Source organism: Symphalangus syndactylus, chromosome 7 (assembly GCF_028878055.3).
Source record: "Symphalangus syndactylus isolate Jambi chromosome 7, NHGRI_mSymSyn1-v2.1_pri, whole genome shotgun sequence".
NCBI classification, from domain to species: Eukaryota; Metazoa; Chordata; class Mammalia; order Primates; family Hylobatidae; genus Symphalangus; species Symphalangus syndactylus.
In genome coordinates, this window is record NC_072429.2 from 56,459,853 (window position 1) to 56,479,287 (window position 19,435).

Here is a 19,435-nt window from a genome sequence, read left to right on the forward strand (position 1 = left end):
CAGCTACTCAGGAGGCTGAGGTGGGAGGATCACTTGAGCCCAGGAGTTTGAGGCTGCAGTGAGCCATATTGTGCCACTGCACTCCAGCCTGGGTGACAGAGGTAGACCCTGTCTCCAAAATAAAAATAAGAAAGAAAGACACTTAAAGTAACTACACAATGTATTCCCGCTCGTATCTCTGTTTTTCTTACTTTTGCTTGCTAAACCATATTTTTATGGCAAAAAAAAGCATTTTGGAGTGTTGGAATATTCTTTGCAGTGATCACTTCTCTTGGTAAAAGGGACATATGTATTCTAGCCACACTCTGCCCCAGCATCTAAATATCCTGTGTACCTTGAGATATATAAAGTTTGTTGAATTTTTAATGTTTTAGTGTACCTTTAAAACCTTTTGTCTCGCAGAGTCATTGCAAACTACCACGCATGATGTTAAGATGATGAATCAGATGGTAAAGTTAGACTCTGTCCGTTACTGGCTGGGAAGCTTGGGGGAGTTCCTGAAACTCTCTGGACCTTGATTCTCTCACCAGTGTACTAGAAGTATTACCTGCTTCCCACAGTTGTTGATAAAGACTACAACTAATAAGATGCATAGAGCATTTGGCATGAAATTATAGTTAAAACTTATGAAGCACTCTTATGACCCACCACTATTGCAATACTAGTAATGATCATTAGTTTTTGATGTGTCCTTTTATATTGGAGTAATAATGATGTTTTTCTAAGTTTATAATATGAATTAAACCAAATTATTTTCCAGCTTACAGAGAAAATGTTATAAAAAGAGCTATGCAGTAGATATTTAATAAATGCTCACAACTAAAAACAAATTATTATGAAAATGGTTAAATTGTTCAAATAAGTAAAACTTACATATATGTGCAGTAAACTGTTAACTTGGTAGACCTGGGGTGCCCAAACCCTACATATTACAAGTTTTCAAGGCTGACCTTTGGCTCCTCTGAGCCCTTAGAATAGCCTACCTGATAAGAAGATCTTTGTATATCTGAGACCATAGTTCATGCCAACAGTGTGATTTATAGTGCATGCTTGCTTTTGTTTGTCTGGGCTTTATGTCACACTGTATCAGTTCGACCCTTTTAAGGCAGTAAGAGTGTCAGAGGTGTTTGAACCAGAGCAACTCTATCTTAAACAGGGGCTGGGTAAAATAAGGCTAAGACCTGCTGAGATGCATTCCCAGAAGGTTAAGGCATTTTTAGTCAGAGAATGAGATAGGAGGTTAGCAAAAGATACAGATCATAAAGGACTTGCTGCCAAAACAGGTTGTAGTAAAAAAGCCAGATAAAACCCACCAAAACCAAGATGGTGATGAGCGTGATTTCCAGTCATCTTCACTGCTACACTCCCACCAGCACCATGACAGTTTACAGATGCCATAGCAACATTAGGAAGTTAACCTATATGGTCTAAAAAGGAGAGGCATGAATAATCCACCCCTTGCTTAACATATAATCAAGAAATAACCATAAGAATGGGCAACCAGCAGCCCTCAGGCTGCTCTTTCTATGGTGTAGCCATTCTTTTATTCCTTTACTTTCTTAATAAACTTGTTTTCACTTTACTCTATGGACTTGCCCTGAATTCTTTCTTGTGTGAGATCCAAGAAACCTCTCTTGGGGTCTGAATTGGGACCACTTTCCGGTAACATCTTTCTGATGAACCATGAAGGGACGATACTGAGGAAACCCCTGACCCAAAGAGTAACTTTGGGTAAGTAAGTGGTGGGGTCTGGTAATAAGAAGGAATGGGGGAAAGCTGAGGACTGAGCAGTTAAGGTCAGTCACAAAGGTACTGCATGCCCATGAGACTGACCACCCCCCCAATTAGAAACCTGGACACCAGGGCACAGATGAACCTCCTTGGTTGACAACACTTTGCAGATGTTGTCACACATCATTGCTAAGAGAATTAAGTTCTGTTCATGTGATTTTACTGCAAGGACAACTGGAAGCTTACAGCTGGTCCTTCCTGGACTCCTGCCTATGCATGGCTTTCCATTCCTGATTGCAACCTCTATCCTTTTCTGTAACAAACCACAACTGTCAGTCTAACAACCTTTCTGTGTCCTGTGGGTCTTTCTAGTAAGTTAGGAAGACATTATCAAAATTATCAAATACAGAAAAGGGTGGTCTTGAGGACCCCCTCAACACAACATACTAAAATACTATGTTTGTGTATGGTATTGTGCTAAGAAGTTCTTGACCTATATTAGCTTATTTCATTTTCACAACCCATAGTTGTATATTAACATGTATTTACATTGACATATATTAACATTTCATTTTCACAACCCTTAGTTTTTATAGACGGAAAAAACTAAGGGACTGAAAAGTCAAATGATCTATAAAAGGCAACACAAATAGAAAGTGGAGACGTTGACAGGTTTATTACCAACACACAGCTCCCGGGTATACCAAAGGCCACAGAGGTGTTTAGCTAAAACATCAAGTGTTCCTTCCACCTCACCATAAAAATCACTATTGTTTTGCCTAAGATTCCTGTCTCCTTTCAAGATATGTATGTACTTTAGAAAGGATAAAATTAAGAAATCAAGAAGCAAATCGGTACAAGTGTCTCAAAAAAATTTATTTCTACTGTAACTATCAATCCATTCAAATAGTCCAACCTTATATACCAGGCTGAACCTTTGAAAGTGAAATGGACTCGTGGACTCATTTACTGCTGGAATGGGGCAGAGAAAGGAAGACCTAGGTTGTAGTTTAGCCCCAGTCCCCTAACATATTTCTAGTGCATTTTTCTCTTTGTTTTACTTTAATTCCCAGTGTGCATGTGGGGAAGAGAGAAGTGTAGGTTTGTACGAGGAACAGGAAAGCAGAAGATCCAGAGGCGTTAAAACAAACAGCAAGCATGAAGACAACCAGGGGAGCACAACCAGAGACACAGGCCAACCTCCCTCCAGCACCTTGGACAGCTACCTGCCTGCTTTGACCTATGGACCCTGTGGAAATGGAGAATATTGATGGCCATCTACTTTCACAGACCTTAAGCTCCATTTACCTTCTGTCATATGACTTAACTTTATTTCACAACATGGCATGTGAACCACAGCCACAGAGTTAGAAGGAAACAGTGACTCATCTAGACCAACCTGATAGGAAATCTTCAGTAAGGAGTTGTGCAGCCTCTTCTTGAACATAACTAACTTGAGAAACCTGCTCCTCCATGCCCCTAAAGAGCCAACTCAGCTAGAAAATTCTTCCTTACATTGAACTCAGATCTGCCCTTTCTAAACTTCTATGTACAATTTCTGGTTCTTTCTCCTGGAGCCACCAGAGTAGACGCAAGTACCTTTTAGCCCTCCCACACCCGCCCAGCCAAGGCTAGTCAGATTCCTCTTGTGTCAAGGTTTCTAAAACTGGCCACCTTAGCACTCTCTGTATCTCTTCATCAACTGGCTGGGTTGCCCACATACTCTTGGTGTGACCTCAGAATAAAATAATTGCTTCACTTTCTTGATTTTTGGTTTGTTTTTTGCTCTGTTTGCTTCTGTTGAGGTAATTTAGAATTGCATTAGCCTTTCTGGCACTGATACAACACAACCGAAGGGAAATCTGGCTGTATTTACACATGCTGCCATGCTGCTATTAACAATTTCTCTCCCATCTCAAAGGTACATGGTTGGGTATTAAATTTCATTTTCTTGAATTTGCCTCATGTTTCCAATCTATCTCCATCCTTTTGGATCTTGAAATTTGTTACCCATCCAAATGATTATCTGGGATTTTTGTGTTTTGGATCTGTTTCAAAACTTTCCCTTTCCCTGTTTTGGAAGCCACTATGAAAAGAAAATCAAATTCTCAAATAATGAGTTTTTAAAGAATCACTTATTCACACACTCATGCTAAGAAATATTTGTGAACATCTGCCGTATGCAATGGACTATGAGCAATGTGCCAAAACCTTTATTCTTTTGTGGAAACACTGCTTCAGTTATCCAGCCATAGACCCACAAACAGACTTAAAATCACTGTGACAGGCACCCCCATTACCCAGTCAGAGGAGAGGCAGTTTTGGGGAGGGAAGGTGTTAGACATGAAAGGAAAGGAATGAAGAAAAAAATTATCTTTCACACATTATTCATAGTTCTTGTTCAGGTAGCCAACTTTCACTTCCCCCTCCACATGAGTCAAACTGGGATCTACATGATTTCTTCTAATAGATGTACTGGCAGCACAGACCCAGAGTGCAGGCTCTCTTACCTCTGCCAATAAACTGTGTGCCATGGTTGAATGGTGAGTAGCAATAGGACAACTCTGAGATAGTGAGGCTGAGGAACCAAACATAACTTTTTATTTTCCTGGTTTACATTTTCTCTGAGTGAGAAGATGACCATATAGTCTTTTTACTTTCAGCATGACATAATTCTAGTTACCTGGTCACACAATAAACATTTGATATAAGTAGCACACTATGTTATGAAGTATTTTAAATTCACTGGAAAAAAATAGAAAGTAAATGTTGCTTTCCAAAACCTCTAGAAAAAAAGAAATAAAGCCAAGAGATACAACCTTTTAATCTTGCCCTCAGTACATTCAGCTGATTCAAAATGCTCTCAGGGAAGACCAATCAACTGCTCACTGACAAACATGTCTCCACCACTTCTGAACAGAGTGCTTAGGAATTCTGCACTGAGTATATTAACTATCGAGAAGCCACTTGCTCTGAGGCTTTGTTGTCCAGATCACGCTTGGTGGTAATCTCTTCATTCAGTGGCTTTGTCTTCTCACAAGAAGCTTAACATGTCTGCTAAAACAAACATTTCTCTTGGGTTCTCTTTCCAGCACTGAAAGCCAGCTTAACCCCAAGGGCAGGCAGAGGAGTGATTTGAGTTATTTCAGCCACCATTATCTCAGTGGTGTAGTAGGCAACTCTAACAAGGCTTCATTCTAGCCTAGATAGCCACTTTTTGTTTCCCTGCTATTCTCTCTCTCTCTCTCTCTCTCTCTCTATCTCCACCCTCTTTTACTCTACCCTCCCTTACTTCACCATCTCCCCTTCTCTCTTTCCCCTTTCTTCCTCAAAATTGGAACTTTCCCCACTTCATTAAGGATCTATGGCTGTGGTTTAATTGTTTACTGATTCTAGTGGTGATCAATGCTCATGAAGAACGAGATGAAAATGGAAAATGTTGGCCATGATTCAGTCCATTCTGCACAGACCTACAACTGGACTGAGAGTTCTGCCCTCAGGTCTACTTTTATGTTCAAAAATTTACTTAGCTACCTTATCTCAGTAGCTAACACTCACCTTTTCTTCTTCTTACTGATGCCCTGTGTTGCCTTCTTGAGCTATGTGGACTCCAACAAAGGGACAGGAATGCTGCTCTCCAACTCCAGGCATTCACCAAGAGTCACAGAGCACCCCAGCTGCAAGGAACCTCAGGAGTGATTCAGTCAAACCTGCATTTGAATCAGGTTCTACCCATCTGTTTTCCAGGACCAACATCATCATTCCATAAGGAACTATTACACAGTACCAGCTTTCTTTCTTAAAGTCAACAAAAAACTTGGTTTTATGGAATAACACAGAATTGCCTAATATCTTAGCCTATGTAAAGACTTCTAAACAGGAAGAAATAAGTTTTTAAAAAGGTATCTTCAAATAATTCTAAGTAATTCTGCTCAGTTTTTTCCCCCAAATAACTTTAAGTATCAAGGAAATTCCCCTGAGAAGCTCCAGCCAGGGCTTGAAGAATGATAGCTCCATCACTTGCTTTGTGATCTTGGGTGAATTCGGCCTCCTCATGTGTAAAAATGAAGATAGGGATAGTGGCCACATCATGGGTGCTGGGGATGATGAGGATTAGATAAATTAAGGTGTGGAAAGTGTTTAGTTCAGTGTCAGCTTGGTATACACATTTGTTCTTTTTAGCTCTTATTATTCTTCCCTATTTGCAGATAAGAAAATTGAGGTCCAGGAATACGGATTGATATTCATTTACAAATTTAGCCACAAAGCATGAGTTGAACTCAAAATTTCCATGGCCCCACTAAAAGACTCACAAGAGAGAATTGTGTGTACTGACACATTATGTAATGTGATTAATAAATGAAAAACTAACATTTCAAAATGGATGAAGTCTAGTATTTTAAAAAATCAAAATAATTGATTAAATAATTTCACATAAAAGCTAACCTCATTACCTTACTTAATATCTTTAAATTTTTAGAAGTAACGCAGGAATTTCCATCTGCTTAACAATTATTTATGTAGCTTCAGTGCAATATAGTTATGGTTGTTTTCAGCTGTGTAAAGCTACGACGTTTCTTTCCACTATAATGCATTCAATAGTGACCTTGATAAGGAGTCTTAAGGAATATTTGTAGGACATGTATTCTTCTGTTCAGCTACCAACCTCTTCATAATCAGAATCATCCTAGCAGGCAAAATGATTGTGCTCACTGGGAACAATTAATGTTTACTGAACCCGATAAATAATTTATTTAAGAGAAGCCTGAGCAGCAAATCTTTTCCCTGTCAGAGCAAACAAAATAATAAATAAACCTCTCTCTGCTTTGACAATGCAATTTTCTACAATTTACTGAACTGGAAATATAAGAAAACCAGTCCAAAAAAATAAATACTCTATTACTTTTGAAGCAAACTATTTTTAGAGTGAGCCAAACATTCAATTCCCAGCTCTTGCCCATATGTACTATAACTCATGTATCATGTATTTCTACTGAAATGTGGTGGGCTTGGACATTGACTGCCCATCTTGTAACAAAGAAGAAAGAGCCCCCCAAAAAAACAGGTGCACCTTCAGAAAGGATGGAAGTGGGTGGCTTTCATGAAGAGCTGCACTGTCCAGTACAGAGCCCTGACCACAAGAGGCTACTGAGGACTTGAACTTGGGCAAGGTTGAATGGAGATGGACTTAAAAGGTAATGTACACACCACATTTTAATGACTTAGTACCAAAAAATGTAAACTATCTCATTAATATTTATTTAACTCACACAGTGAAATTATAATATTTTGGATACATTAGGTTAAAGAAGACATTAAAATTAATTTCACCTGTTTCTCTGTATTTTTGTAACATGTCTATTAGACAACTCAAAATTACATATGTGGCTCACGTTTTTCCATTGGATAGCATTGGTCTGGAGCTTCATTTATTCCATTATCCTTTTGGCTGAACCTAGAATAATCTAGTAATCCTTACTTAGAAATCTATAGTCATGTTAAAGAGTTTTGGTGACAACATCAGTGTCTGTCATCACTAGCACTTGCTGTTCTAAACTCTTTCCATATATTAGCTCATTTAGTTCTCAAACTGACCTCACAAAGCCTTCCTCCTGCCCCCATGATAGGAGAGCCATGTCCTTAGTATCACTGTTGTTATTTAAATTCTAACTGGAAAGAAACTTTAGGTTAGACTCCATTCATCTGTTATCATTTAGATAAAAGTGAAATTGTACTTGTAATTTTATCTCAAAATAAATTAATATGAATAAAGCTCAAGGAAGTAACAATCGTCTGTGCTTTTTCCATTTGTATGTGTTCATGCTATTTTGTTTAGCCGAAATATTATTTCTCCTGCTTTTTTGATAAGGCTAACTCCGCCTAGTTTTAAGGACACCTGAAGAACAGTTAGCATTCTTAGCCCTTTAATATTAGTTTCCCTCTTCTGTGAGGTTACAGCATCCAGGGAAATTGCTATTGCAACATGTAGTGTAATATAAAGTTCGCATTTAATCTCTCTTAATAAATTATGCATTTTTTATTAGAAAAGCTTCAGGAAGTAATATAAACTACTTAAAAATAAGTTCATTTTGAAGATGTTATAGCAAAATTAACATTAACTTTATGACTACAGATGATTGTGGCTGCTCATGATGAGGGTCCTCTGAGAGGTAGATAAACTAAGAGCGCTGGGCTATGGTTTGGCACCTCTTCTTGTCACTCATGTCACTAACTTGCTGTGCCACTATGAAGCAGCTCACACAGCTACTCTGATCCCATGTAAAACAATGATCTTGAACAAGATCACATTTTTTAGCCACAAGTTTCTGTGCATACTACTAGAGTGGACTACAATCAGCAATTATTCTTGAAAATAATTAGATTTTATTTTTCAAAATTCTATAATTCACACTTTAAGTTAATTTGTTCAAATAGTCTAAGCACTTCTCTACCTCAACATTTGCTTTAATTTCGTTCTAGAAAAGCCTAGAAAGTCTAAAAATTACAGAAGTTTGGCCTTTCCTAAAGTTAGGATGTGCGCAATACATTTAGGCTTCATGAGTCAAAATGATTTCTTTCTGTTTTTTTTTTTTTTTTTTGGAGATGGAGTCTGATTCTGTCGCCCAGGCTGGAGTGCAGTGGTGCAATCTTGGCTCACTGCAACCTCTGCCTTCCGGGTTCAAGAGATTCTCCTGCTTCAGCCTCAAGTATAGTAGCTGGAATTACAGGCACCCGCCACCACGCCCGGCTAATTTTGTATTTTTAGTAGAGACGGGGTTTCACCATGTTGGCCAGGCTGGTCCTGAACTCCTGACCTCAAGTGATCCACCCACCTCAGCCTCCCAAAGTGATGAGATTCCAGGCGTGAGCCACAGAGCCTGGCCCGATTTACCTTTTATAAATGTTTTTCACTTCCATAAATTTCTTTCTTTCTTCTTTCTTTCTTCTTTCTTTCTTTCTTTCTTTCTTTCTTTCTTTCTTTCTTTCTTTCTTTCTTTCTTTCTTCTTTTCTTTCTTTCTTTCTTTCTTCTTTCTTTCTTTCTTTCTTTCTTTCTCTTCTTTCTTTCTTTCTTTCTTTCTTTCTTTCTTTCTCTCTTCTTTCTTTCTTCTTTCTTTCTTTCTTCTTTCTTTCTTTCTTTCTTTCTTTCTTTCTTTCTTTCTTTCTTTTCTTTTTGAGACGGAGTTTTGCTTTTGTTGCCCAGGATGGAGGGCAATGGCACAATCTTGGCTCACTGCAACCTCTGCCTCTCAGGTTCAAAGCATCAAAGCATTCTCCTGCCTCAGCCAACTGAATAGCTGGGACTACAGGAGCACACCACCACATCCAGGTAATTTTTTATTTTTAGTAGAGACGGGGTTTCACCATGTTAGCCAGGCTAGTCTTGAACTCTCGATCTCAACTGATCCACCCACCTTGGCCTCCCAAAGTGCTGGGATTACAGGTGTAAGTCACTGTGCCCAGCCTGACTTCCATAAATTTCTAAACGTTAAATTGAGAGCTGCCAGGTGCTACTTAATAGTTATTTGCCTGTGTCCTTGTTAAAAACGTTTTAGTTTCTTTAAAGTATTGTATTGCTACAAGTAGTCTGCCCTCAGGTTGCAATTTCCTGCTGCAGAGAGTAGCTCCCACCAAGCTCTTTTAAGTGTGAATTGTAATCACCAAGCATATTCCAGATGTGCACCACAATTCTAAGCAGCACTCAGTAACTCTTGTTTGACATATCTGAAATCAGTCTGATACCATTTTGGAGAAGACGATTTCAATATACACTTTATTTGAATATTTTAAGAAATATCTACAGGAGTGTTGCATATCTCCACAGCTGTTCTTCATCATCATCACCAACAACCACTTGTTGAACACTTACTACATGCCAGGTTCTGCACTAAGTATTTAGCCTGCATTATCTTTATTTAATCTTCACAACAATCTTCATCTGTCATGGTTGTAGTGTAAAAAATAAAAACAAACAAATAAATAAATAAATAAATAAACTTCACAATAATCTAAGCTGGGTATTGTTAATTCCATTTTGCAGATCAGGAAACTAAGCCTCCAAGAAGGTAATGAATATGTGCACGATTCCACAGTAAGTTGTGGAACTAGAACGGGAACCCAAATCTGATTCTACAGTCCACATTCTTAAGCGCTATCTCTTGTGCTATACTGTACAAAAAATATCTATAACTCGGTAACAAACCAAAGGACATGAACATGCATATTCATATTAGTAAATGTTGATATTGAAGTTCTCATAGAACCATTTCTGTCATTGATGTTAATGAATCCAATAGTTTACATTAATCGGCTGTTAATTTATAAAAAGTTTGTATTAGGCGCAGCAAATGAAATAAAAAATAGGTCATTACTGAGAAAATAGTGTTCTAAGAATGTATAGGTTATAGAATCATACTTTATCCCTAATCATCAGCAGGGTATTATTTAATAGTACTTCAAGATCCTGTCTTCTAAATGTACTGCATTCACCCAAATATCTGGCAGCATCCATAAAGAACTGCAATCCATCAACACTGAACATTGATGAGAGTAGAGAAAGGGAGTGGATTAGACTTAACTGAGAACACAGTTCAGCTGCCAGAAGACACACCCATCCTGGAACTTGCAGATGGGGAGGAAGGAATGGGAGAAGGGAGCCAGGCAAGGCCACCATGGAAACTGGCAGCCGCAGCTGGACACTCTGCTTAATTTACCTACAAAAGGGCTTATTGCTCTTTATGAAACTATGCATTCCCGCCATATTAGCTCACTCCTCTCCGTTTTTCATCTGTAAAATGAAGATAAATGATTGCCATATTCTCCACAGGGCTATGAAAGATAAAAGATACAATAAAGTGCTTGGAGCTCTTTGAAGGAGAAATTATTTAAATCAGAAGTGTTTATCATTTTATAACACTTCCTAGAGTATGATATTTCTGAGCATAAACTACTGATACTCTGCCATATCTGATAACAGAGATAGCCATATTTACCCACTTGAAGAAAATCAAGGAAAAGACAAAAGACTGAGAAAATAGATATGGAGCAGTGGATTATTAACATTATAAAGTTATTCTTAATTTTACTGAGCAATTCAACAAAAAAAATTCCATTAAACAGAGTCGCTCTCATAGCTTGAAGTGTGAGAGCATTCAAGGTCGTAACTAGTGTGTGTTGTGCCCAAATCCTTCATAGGAACCCCAGGTATCAGCATGAGATGTATTGAAGCCTTAGAGATTCAAAATTCGATGCATATAGGTTTATTGACTTTTGAGGAGTGGAATGCGCTACTGCATACATTTTTGGTGTGGGTTCAGGTGTTCTGAGATGGTCAGAAGGAGTGTTAAATCAATGCATTTCAATCATGTGGATATATCTGGAAGGTTTTTTTCTGCTACCAATCATAACAGAAAATGACTACAAGTTCTTACACCACCTGCTTTGAACAGTCATCTTCCATTAGAATTAGACTGGCACAAAGAGCTGCCAGTCAGTTTCATAGCATCCCTAATTATCATACTCCCTCTGAAACTGGGGTGCACACGCTCAGTGCAGTTACTTTAGTAGAACAAAATATGGTGTTCTGAAGCAGGTAGAGAAATGCCAGAAGTTGTCAATGGCTGACGAAATGTTGATGACTCATTCCCTCTGCAGGATGAGTTTGAAAAGGATGGCTAGTGTTACTGGTAAAAAGTAGGTTTCATAGTTACGTTTTTTGAGTCAAATGACAGTGTATTAGTGGATCTTCTTCGGCATTACCAGAGTAGCCTAAATATAAATTTTCTTCTTGAATATCTGTATCCTCCCCACTAGGGATGGGGTTTGGGAAACAGTGCAGTGCACGAAAATTGTGATGGAGGAACTTGCTTTTCAACTGTCTTAAAGACAGGATGGAATTTGGGCTGCCAGGAATGAGAACATATATCCAAAATAGTAGTTTAAGCAAAAGTAAATCCCCAAAAAAGATTATAAACCACTGAAGAATGAATGAGTGAATACACAAATAGTGTGAGAACACGATGTAGGAGACAGCATTTTACTTAGAATAAAAATAACTGAATTTAAAATATTTTGCCACCTACTAGCTCTGTGATCTGAGGTAAGTTATTTAGCTGCTCTGTGCCTCAGCCACTTCATCTATAAAATGCGGATGATAACCTATCTATTCTTATTAGTTTAAATATATTTTTTAAATCTATATTTTTTATTTAAATTCTCAAAACTTGAATGGCTCCGTTTTCAAGAACCCTCAGAACAAGTCCAGGGAACATCCATAATGCAGTCTGACATGTGGGAAACAACTACACTCTAGGGCCTTGCCACTCAAACTGTGGTCCCTGGGCCCTCAGCATGGGCAGAGCCTGGGAGCTGGTTAGAAATGCAGATTCTCAGACCCAGCCCAGACCTACTAAATCAGAATCTGTATTTTAACAAGATCTTGGTGCTTTGTATGCTCATTAAAATTTTCAAAGCTTTCCTCTAGAGCTAGCAACAACTCACACAGAGGGAGGAAACAGTCCAAGTGAATTGGAATAGTATCTTAATCAAATCAACAAATATTTCTCAATCCCTTATTAGCACCAGGCATTAGTTTAGGTGCTGGGCCACAGGACTGCACTAATCAGATAAGCCTCAGCATACACAGTTGATGGGGGCTGATAGAGACAATGAACACATAGGCAAATGGGAAATTTTGGGAAGGGTAAGTGCAAATGAATCAGGGTGGCAGGGAAAGGGGTCATGATACTTTAGTGAGGATGCATCTCCACCAAAAGGAGTCTCCAGCAATGTGATGCACCTGTAGCAGGACCAGCTATTCCTCCTCATTCTTTCACCTGGAGCAAGAATTCAATGCTTCCTTTCTACTGTTGATCCACAGTTACCTCCTGAATTCCTCCATTTTCAACACTACAATTCATTATTCAACTGCAAAGATGTATTCTATCTACAGTTTAAGGTACGTGAAGGATTATTGAAATTCAGCTTGAATCATTGTTTTACATTCGTTCAAATTAAAGGTTAATTTCAAAATAACGTAAAAGTCAGATTTTACAGTAATACATCCAGGTCAGTAGCCTGAACTATGATTTTAGTCAAACACCAAATACTAACTAGATGAGTTCTTGTAAGAATAATTCTACTAACATTGTCCCTCTTTGCTCATTAATTCCTTGGTTTATTCTTCATTCGTAGAATCTGTACTGGACATTTATTTTTGGCCTGCCTCTGAGCAAGGCATGAGAAAAAAAACTAAGCAAAAAGCTAACATGCTACCTGCCCCATTGAGTACCTCTTTCAAAGCTGAGCTCCTTGTCTGTGTTCTTGTTCCCATTCCCTCTGACCCCATTGGAGGCATCGATCCCCCATTTACTTTATTTATTTATTTATTTTAATTATACTTTAAGTTGTAGGGTACATGTGCACAACGTGCAGGTTTGTTACATATGTATACATGTGCCATGTTGGTGTGCTGCACCCGTTAACTCGTCATTTACATTAGGTATACCTCCTAATGCTATCCCTCCCCTCTGCCCCCACCCTATGACAGGCCCCGGTGTGTGATGTTCCCCACCCTGTGTCCAAGTGTTCTCATTGTTCAATTCCCACCTATAAGTGAGAACATGTGGTGTTTGGCTTTCTGTCCTTGCGATAGTTTGCTCAGAATGATGGTTTCTAGCTTCATCCATGTCCCTACAAAGGACATGAACTCATCCTTTTTTACGGCTGCATAGTATTCCATGGTGTATATGTGCCACATTTTCTTAATCCAATCTATTATTGGTGGACATTTGAATTGGTTCTAAGTCTTTGTTATTGTGAATTGTGCTGCAATAAATATATGTGTGCATGTGTCTTTATAGCAGCATGATTTATAATACTTTGGGTATATGCCCAGTAAGGGATGGCTGGGTCAAATGGTATTTCTAGTTCTAGATCATCAAAGAATTGCCACACTATCTTCCACAATGGTTGAACTAGTTCACAGTCCCACCAACAGTGTAAAAGCGTTCCTATTTCTCCACATCCTTTCCAGCACCTGTTGTTTCCTGACTTTTTAATGATCACCATTCTAACTGGTGTGAGATGGTATCTCACTGTGGTTTTGATTTGCGTTTCTCTGATGGCCAGTGATGACGAGCATTTTTTCATGTGTCTGTTGACTGCATAAATGTCTTCTTTTGAGAAGTGTCTGTTCACATCCTTTGCCCACTTTTTGATGGGTTTTCTTTTATTTTTTCTTGTAAATTTGTTTAAGTTCTTTGTAGATTCTGGATATTAGCCCTTTGTCAGATGGGTAGATTGAAAACATTTTCTCCCATTCTGTAGGTTGCCTGTTCACTCTGATGGTAGTTTCTTTTGCTGTGCAGAAGCTCTTCAGTTTAATTAGATCCCATTTATCAATTTTGGCTTTTGTTGCCATTGCTTTTGGTGTTTTAGTCATGAAGTCCTTGCCCATGCCTGTGGCCTGAAGGGCATTGCTTAGCTTTTCTTCTAGGGTTTTTATCGTTTTAGGTCTAACATTTAAGTCTTTAATCCATCTTGAATTAATTTTTGTGTAAGGTGTAAGGAAGGGATCCAGTTTCAGCTTTCTACTTATGGCTAGCCAGTTTTCCCAGCACCATTTATTAAATAGGGAATCCTTTCCCCATTGCTTGTTTTTGCCAGGTTTGTCAAAGATCAGGTGGTTGTAGATGTGTGGTATTATTTCCAAGGGCTATGTTCTGTTCCATTGGTCTATATCTCTGTTTTGGTACCAGTACCATGCTGCTTTGGTTACTGTAGCCTTGTAGTATAGTTTGAAGTCAGGTAGCGTGATGCCTCCAGCTTTGTTCTTTTGGCTTAGGATTGACTTGGCAATGCAGGCTCTTTCTTGGTTCAATATGAACTTTAAAGTAGTTTTTTCCAATTCTGTGAAGAAAGTCATTGGTAGCTTGATGGGGATGGCATTGAATCTATAAATTACCTTGGGCAGTATGGCCATTTTCTTTTTTTTTTTTTTTTTTTGACACTTTACCAAAAAAGATTTACTTTGTTAAATAAGCAATGAAAAGATGATCATCAACACCACTGTCATAATACAATGCAAATTTAAAAAGCACAATAGCATACTGTTATATACCTATTAGAACAATTACATTAAAAAAATGGACCATACTAGTTTTAGGCAAAGATATGGAGCAACTGGAACTCTCAAAGACTGCTGGTGGGAATGTAAAATGGTACAATTTTGGAAAATAGTTTAGCAGTTTCTTAAAGAGCTGAACATACTCCTATCATATGACCCAGCCATTCCAACCTTGGATATTTACCCAAGATCAAAGAAAGCACATATCCATAAAAGACTTGTAAATAAATGTTCATAGAAGCTTGATTTGTAACAGTTCAACCAGAAAACAACCTAAATGTCCAGTAACAAATAAATGGATGAATAAACTGTGGTCGATCCATTCAACAAAATATTAATAATAAAAAGGAATGAATTATTGATACAACGCAACATGGATGGATCTCAAATGACTTATACTGAATGAAATAAGCCAGACCAAAAGAGTACATTTATATAAAATTCCAGAAAATACAATCTATAGTGACAGAAGGCTAGTTAGTCAGTGGTTGCCTGGTATGATAGTTTGCTAGGGCTGCTCTAAGAAAGTACCACAGACTGATGGTTTAAACAATAGATATTTTCTCTCAGTTTCAGAGGCTAGAAGTCTGAAATCAGGTGTTGGCGGGTTGATTTCATTCTGAGATTTCTTTCGTTGGCTTGCAGATGGCTGCCTTCTCTTTGTACGTCACGCGATCTTCTCTATGTGTAAATATACCCTGGTATCTCTTTGTGTGTCTTAATTTTCTTTTCTTATAGGAACACCAGTCAGATCAGATTAGGGTTCATCCTAACAGCCTTGTTGTAGCTTAATCACCTCTTTGAAGGCCTATCTCCAAACACAGTCATGTTTTGAGGTGCTAGGGATTAGGACTTCAACATATAAAATGGGAGGGGAGGGGATGCGCAGTGCACAATTTAGCCCATACCACCTAGTGATGGCAGGTAGGGAGAGGGATTACATAGGGACAGAAGAAAATTTAGGGGACTGATGGAGATGTTGATTTTCTTGGTTGTAGATGATAAATTCCTAGGGGCATAGATATGCCAAAAATACTGAAATTGTACATATTAAAATGCATGCAGTTTTTTAATGTGTAAATTATATCTCAATAAAGCTGTCAAAACATGTTAGAAGAGCTGTGGATTGAGTTCTTATAAAATCCCTGCAATAGGACAACTATAAATCATATCAGTACCATTTTAGAGTAACAGGATATATTTCAAGCCACATTCCAGATAACAGCTGTTTTTCAGTAACTTTTGTGGACAAATGTTTGCTAGTAGAAAATATAAAAATGCTCTTCTGTAATTAGAGATCTCATAATCTGATTGTGAAGACATTGCATGATGTATATTAAAGAGAAATGAACTGTTTTGTTATAACTGGTTCAAAATACTTATTTTTTGTCCAATCAGTAAAACCAATCCCTAGAGCAATTTTCGGAAGAGACACATTCATAGGACAGGGCTCTGGCACCCACGGCTCTGAGGTATAATGTCCAAACATGCAGGAAACGCCATTTAAATTTGAATTAAATTCCAAAAACATATAGCTTCCTAAAGCAGCTCACTCAGTCCAATCTGGGCACATGTTAAATTTTCACAACAGACAGACCGAGATGGGGTCACTTTAGATGGTATGGTCTTCATGGAGAGAGAACTTGCTAGACAGAACATGCAAAGATAGTTCCACATGGCTGAGGAGGCCTCACAATCACGGCGGAAGGTGGAAGAGCAGCAAAGTTACCTCTTATGTGGCAGCAGGCAAGAGGGCCATTTTCATGATATTGATTCTTCCTACCCATGAGCATGGAATGTTCTTCCATTTGTCTGTGTCTTCTTTTATTTCATTGAGCAGTGGTTTGTAGTTCTCCTTGAAGAGGTCTTCACATCCCTTGTAAGTTGGATTCTTAGGTATTTTATTCTCTTTTAAGCAATTGTGAATGGGAGTTCACTCATGATTTGGCTCTCTGTTTGTCTGTTATTGGTGTATAAGAATTCTTGTGATTTTTGCATGTTGACTTTGTATCCTGAGACTTGCTGAAGTTGCTTATCAGCTTAAGGAGATTTTGGGCTGAGACGATGGGGTTTTCTAAATATACAATCATGTCATGTGCAAACAGGGACAATTTGACTTCCTGTTTTCCCAATTGAATACCCTCTATTTCTTTCTCTTGCCTGATTGCTCTGGCCAGAACTTCCAACACTATGTTGAATGGGAGTGGTGAGAGAGGGCATCCCTGTCTTGTGCCAGTTTTCAAAGGGAATGCTTTCAGTTTTTGCCCATTCAGTATGATATTGGCTGTGGGTTTGTCATGAATACCTCTTATTTTGAGATACGTCCCATCAATACCAAATTTATTGAGAGTTTTTAGCATGAAGGGCTGTTGAATTTTGTCAAAGACCTTTTCTGCATCTATTGAGATAATCATATGGTTTTTGTCTCTGGTTCTGTTTATATGATGGATTATGTTTATTGATTTGCATGTGTTGAACCAGCCTTGCATCCCAGGGATGAAGCCCTCTTAATCATGGTGGCTACGATTTTAATGTGTTGATGGATTCGGTTTGCCAGTATTTTATTGAGGATTTTTGCATCAATGTTCATCAAAGATATTGGTCTAAAATTCTCATTTTTTGTTGTGTCTCTGCCAGGCTTTGGTATCAGGATGATGTTGGCCTCATAAAATGAGTAGGGAGGATTCCCTCTTTTTCTATTGATTGGAATAGTTTCAGAAGGAATGGTACCAGCTCCTCTTTGTACCTCTGGTAGAATTCGGCTGTGAATCCATCTGGTCCTGGACTATTTTTGGTTGGTAGGCTATTAATTATTGCATCAATTTCAGAACTTATTATTGGTCTATTCAGGGATTCAACTTCTTCCTGGTTTAGTCTTGGGAGGGTGTATGTGTCCAGAAATTTATCCATTTCTTATAGATTTTCTAGTTTAATTGTGTAGAGGTGTTTATAGTATTCTCTGATGGTAATTTGTATTTCTGTGGGATTGGTGGTGATATCCCCTTTATCATTTTTTATTGTGTCTTTTTGATTCTTCTCTCTTTTCTTCTTTATTAGTGTTGCTAGCGGTCTATCAATTTTGTTGATCTTTTCAAAAAACCAGCTCCTGGATTCACTGATTTTTTGAAGGGTCTTTTGTGTCTGTATTTCCTTCAGTTCTGCTCTGATCTTAGTTATTTCTTGCCTTCTGCTAGCTTTTGAATGTGTTTGCTCTTGCTTCTCTAGTTCTTTTAATTGTGATGTTAGGGTGTCAATTTTAAATCTTTCCTCCTTTCTCTTGTGGGCATTTAGTGCTATAAATTTCCCTCTACACACTGCTTTGAATGTGTCCCAGTGATTCTGGTATGTTGTGTCTTTGTTCTCATTGGTTTCAAAGAACATGTTTATTTCTGCCTTCATTTCATTATATACCCAGTAGTCAATCAGGAGCAGGTTGTTCAGTTTCCATGTAGTTGAGCGGTTTTGAGTGAGTTTCTTAATCTTGAGTTCTAGTTTGATTGCACTGTGGTCTGAGAGACAGTTTGTTATAATTTCTGTTATTTTACATTTGCTGAGGAGTGCTTTACTTCCAACTATGTGGTCAATTTTGGAATAAGTGTGACGTGGTGCTAAGAAGAATGTATATTCTGTTGATTTGAGGTGCAGAGTTCTGTAGATGTCTATTAGGTCTGCTTGGTGCAGAGGTGAGTTCAATTCCTGTATATCCTTGTTAACTTTCTGTCTTGTTGATCTGTCTAATGTTGACAGTGGGGTGTTAAAATCTCCCATTATTATTCTGTGGAAGTCTGAGTCTCTTTGTAGGTCTCTAAGGACTTGCTTTATGAATCTGGGTGCTCCTGTATTGGGTGCATATATATTTAGGATGGTTAGCTCTTGTTGAATTGATCCCTTCACCATTATGTAATGGCCTTCTTTGTCTCTTTTGATCTTTGTTGGTTTAAAGTCTGTTTTATCTGAGACTAGGATTGCAACCCCTGCCTTTTTTTGTTTTCCATTTGCTTGGTAGATCTTCCTCCATCCCTTTATTTTGAGCCTTTGTGTGTCTCTGCACGTGAGATGGGTTTCCTGAATACAGCACACTGATGGGTCTTGACCCTTTATCCAATTTGCCAGTCTGTGTCTTTTAATTGGAGCATTTAGCCCATTTACATTTAAGGTTAATATTGTTATGTGTGAATTTGATCCTGTCATTATGATGTCAGCTGGTTATTTTGCTCGTTAGTTGATGCAGTTTCTTCCTGGCATCGATGGTCTTTACAATTTGGCATGTTTTTGCAGTGGCTGGTGCCGGTTGTTCCTTTCCATGTTTAGTGCTTCCTTCAGGAGCTCTTATAAGGCAGGCCTGGTGGTGACAAAATCTCTCAGCATTTGTTTGTCTGTAAAGGATTTTATTTCTCCTTCACTTATGAAGCTTAGTTTGGCTGGATATGAAATTCTGGGTTGAAAACTCTTTTCTTTAAGAATGTTGAATATTGGCCCCCACTCTCTTCTGGCTTGTAGAGTTTCTGCCGAGAGATCCGCTGTTAGTCTGATGGGCTTCCCTTTGTGGGTAACCCAACCTTTCTCTCTGGCTGCCCTTA

The 19,435-nt window shown here is 38.3% G+C and overlaps 1 protein-coding gene across 3 annotated transcripts in view; it reads right to left on the reverse strand.

Moving 5' to 3' along the window:
• The window catches only part of CLVS1 (clavesin 1), a 210,776-nt gene that overhangs the window by 2,333 nt on the left and 189,008 nt on the right, over positions 1-19,435 (reverse strand). The gene's annotated exons all lie outside the window — the stretch shown is intronic.